General features: G+C 38.6%; 1 long non-coding RNA gene across 1 annotated transcript in view; it reads left to right on the top strand.

Annotated features, from left to right (window-relative positions):
- Window positions 1–2,263, top strand: part of LOC104873308 — a 6,609-nt gene extending 4,346 nt beyond the window's left edge. The window contains exons 3-4 of the long non-coding RNA XR_783433.1: window positions 552–647; window positions 2,015–2,263. This is a non-coding gene — a long non-coding RNA (uncharacterized LOC104873308). The remainder of the gene's footprint in view (window positions 1–551; window positions 648–2,014) is intronic.
- The last annotated feature ends 1,974 nt before the right edge of the window (window positions 2,264–4,237 follow it).

Genomic DNA, 4,237 nt, shown 5'->3' with positions numbered 1-4,237 from the left:
AAAAAAAAAAAAAAAAAAAGAAAAAGAAAAAGAAAAAAGGCTATTTTTTTTCTTTTTCTTTATTGAAAATTCTTGGCATCCTTGTGAAAGTCAGTTGGTCATAAATGTATGATGTAGAATTTTGACCCCAAACTATGAGAAACTAAGGAGAATGAGAAATATTGTTTATACATGAGCCAAAACATTGAAAAAGAACAATAGCACTCATATATGGCCAGAACCTGGCTGAGGCAAGTGAAATACTTGCTTTGGGCACAGAACCAAAGTATACGGTAATCAAGATAAATGCTATCTAAAGGCAATATTTTAAAAATTCCAAATTGATGGGAAAATCCATGATGAGAAAACCATAGCAATTTTTTTAAAAGACAGGATCAGTAAAACGGATTTTTCTTTTTTGCCTTTGGCTCCAGTGTGGATCACATTGTTACAGATGCTGCTTCTTTTAAACTTTGATACTTGGTTTATCGTGGCATTTTGCATTAAAATTGATAGTTTAAAGTAGAGCATTGAAGTATACTGTTGTGATTGTTGCTGTTCTCCTCCCTTAGGTTTTGTACTGAGGAAAATGCCCAATTACGCTCATTCACTTGCCCTTGAACCTAGTCCTGCCGACAACTACAAATAATGGCATCATATTCTGCTAAGTAAGTGGTTTGCCCGTTTGATTAGCTCACCACAAACAAATGTTCACTCATCTAACTGAAAAGTTCCCTTTTTATATTTACCAGACAAACTTATTTACATTACTCAATACCTGACTGTATTAGTGGTGTTCCATACTTTGATATCTGATCCAGTTCATCTGACTAAAACTATGCATCAAGCAAATCACAGACACAAAGCCCGAGTTCAAAGTCTCTCCACTGATTAACTACCATCACTAAAACTTCACTATTTCCATTCTTTCATCAGTAATTGTCGGTATCGGCGGGTCACCTACTGTCCTGCTAAAAGACCGCAAGGACATCCTTGCACACGAGAAGCACCAAGGCTGTGATCTCTGATCCAGTATACTATGGGAGTAGGCAAGGATGGAAAGACTCTGTTACATTAAGCATATACTTTGTGGTGTGGCTGGTTATGTACAAGGGAGGGAAGACTCAGGAGCTATAAATAACAAGGATGGATAAACTAGTTATAAAGAGATGCTTGGCCTTTCTGAGTTAATCATTTCTGTTTTCTTGGTGATATTTAAGTTTTTCAACTAAAGAAACTTTAATTTTATAATTCAGCCTAATAGATATATATATTAGATATGATATATAGATATTATATATATTCACTATTGCCCTTAGTAATTTTTAATGGCTACTATCTAATTACCTTTCGGATGAGAATAATTACAGTACATATCTGTGAAGGCACAGTTCAGAGTTTGTGGCCTCATATGTTTGAGGATTTTTCCTTAGAACCTAATATTTGCCCATGGAAGCCCCTGCAATTTTGCAGAAACCGCAAATATCCTCTGCAATTGTGCTTTGTTCTATTGTTGGGAGGTTTGCAAATAGCCAATCTGAGAGTGTCATTCAGTTCTCCTTGCTGCTGATTGGCTGCTGCCCTGTGACCCATCTCCAGCAGATGCACCAGAGTTACCACATCATAACAGGGTGTTGTACCACTGTAACTATCTTGAATGTTCTTGGTTTTATTCTTCTTAATCCCCTAAGATTCCCAAAGATGCCACCAAAAAACCTGCACCTTCTAAGGCTTTATAAATACAATATTTCATTAAGTTAAATTACCTAACTGTAGGAGACATAGCATATTTAGGGTTTGTAAAAAGCTTTTGTAAATAAGGAGGGGAAGAAGGGTTGAGGGTAGGAGAGGGAAATTGGGAAGAAAAGAAGAATCAAGATATATCATGTACAGGTACAAATTCTCTATGATGAATGCTATCACTATGTGTATCTAAAATGTATCAATAAAAATTTTAAATAAGCTATTTCAAGATAGGCATTTGTAGGTATTTTTCTGACTATATCTGAAATTTATGGTTTTTCACAATTCATAGATGCTCTAGGAATGTAACCCCTGAAAATTTCTGGGTCCACTGTATTAAGCTTGGAGTGAGGACTACATTTCAGCCAGATCAGAAATGCAGAGGCTGGAGAGAGAAATATACAAAACCTTCTAAGGAAAAAATGGTTGTCCAAATAAAAATATATGGGGTATGTAAAGATAAGTGACACAAAGCATCTGAGGAGCGAGCAAGAGTGGAGAAGTGTGGGAGCTGAGGTCACGGAAGGAAAAAAATCTACTGTCCCGCTCAAGGGTGTGTTTGCTGGTTCAGGCTCAAAATAAAACAGCTTTGAGACAAGAGCCAGTCTCTTCATTCCATGGTCTAATTCCTTCTTTCGTGTTAACTCACACTTTAGAGATGATCTAGGTTCACTCAGAGGTGAAATTTTAAAGAAATAAAAGGTAAATAAATGCTGGCATATACACACCGCCCCCTTCTAAAGGAGCCATGGCTATTCCTGCCAAGGAAGCCTCTGCTGTCTGAAATGCCGTGTTTCCCATGCTAGCCATGCTTTACCCAAGACATCCACTTTCCCCTACACTCCCAGGCCTCTTGAGGGAGCTGGGTCTGTACTCGGGTAATAGAAGTTCACAGCACCGCCCTACACAGAAACACTTGGAGTCCAGTGTTTTCTTCTGCGTTCTGCTGAGTTCTGTTACACAGTTTAATCCGAAAAGAATGTTTGAAAAAATATGTAATGTTTTAAAAATCACTGCAGCATGCCAGGCATGGTGGTACATGCGTGTAATCCCAGCACTAAGGAGGCTGAGGCCAGAGGATTACTTGAGGAGAGTTTAAGGCCAGCCTGGGCTATATAGTAAGTTCAAGGTCAGCCTGGATTATTGAGTTAGACCCTGTCAAAAAAAAAAAATTAAAAAAAAAAAAAAAAAAAAAAAAGATTACAGTGGACCTGAGAAATTCTGGCAACTACTGTAAAGCCTTAAAAATAGCTGTGCTATTGCTGGGCTCGTGGAGAATGCAGAGGTGGTGAGGAGAGGATGTGTGATGACTGTCACAGGTATTTGGCATGCAACCTTTCTGCGTTCTTTTGGTGAGTAGGGGTAAGGTGGGTGAGATGGCAGAGCACCATAAGTTTTCCTTAGCCACTGGTTTGGGATATTTCGTTCTATTTCTCTTTCCTCAATTTTAAGAGAGGTTTAAGGTTCAGGAGTTTAAGGTTCACAAAATTCGCAAGAACTCCCAACCTCCTTTATAAGTACAATACCAAGTACTTTCCCATATATGTTTCAGATGAAAATATTTTCCTGCTCAGTTGCACTAGCTTTCTCTTCCTATGTAAGAAAGTACCACTAATTTAGCATCACGAAAGAAGAGACGTGTATTGTCTTACAGTGTTTGCAGGTCACATGTCCAGACATGAGTTAGTTGTTTCAGGGTCTTAGTAGGCTGCCACTTAGGTGTCAGACAGGTCTGTGTTCTCACCGAGACTCCAGTCTTGCAAATTCAAGCTGCCGCTGGCCAAATTTATTTCCTCACAATCTTACAACTCATGGCAGTTGTGTTTCAAGGTCAGCAGGAGAGTCTCTGAATTCAGGAGTTGCCCGGTCCCTCTCTTTGAAACTTTCACCTTAATCATGGCTATGAAGGAGACTCTCCCTTCTGATACTAGAAAATCAGCTCATTGGGGACCTTAAATATCTGAAAAATCTCTTCACCTGTGCTGTAATGGATCGCCTAGAAAGAAGTCCCAGTTTCTTTCTGGGCTCCAGGAAAAGAAAATGGTCAATGGCATGTCTCACTTGGCTATGATCACTTGGCTATGTCTGCCTCTTCAATCTGAGGAAAATTCTCATTTTTATGCTATTTGTATTTGTTCATTTCTAAAACATTTATCTTCACCGTCTACCTATGAGTAAAGCAGCAATTATGGCAACCTTCTGAAATCACACCCACCTGTGACGTGAAGCCCTTTATCAACTCCTGTTCCTACCAATTTAAGAAACTTGGATTGGATTAAATTCAAAGACTACAAATATGAAGATGTATTCCTGTACTGGAGGGTCAAGTCAGAAAGAATAGACATGAAAAAGAACATCTTAGTAACATTTTAGTATTTTCGTTCTTTTGATGAAAATTAAAAACACATTGTGACCACCAGCCTTCACTTCTTTCTGATTGCTGTGACCATCGGTCTTCATCACTTTCCTCATTGCTTGGACCAAATACCTGACACTCACAACTTATAGGAGGAAA

This window comes from Fukomys damarensis, unplaced genomic scaffold, assembly GCF_012274545.1.
Source record: "Fukomys damarensis isolate Sample0158 unplaced genomic scaffold, DMR_v1.0_HiC HiC_scaffold_33, whole genome shotgun sequence".
Lineage (NCBI taxonomy): Eukaryota > Metazoa > Chordata > Mammalia > Rodentia > Bathyergidae > Fukomys > Fukomys damarensis.
This window is presented reverse-complemented; position numbering and strand designations above follow the sequence as displayed.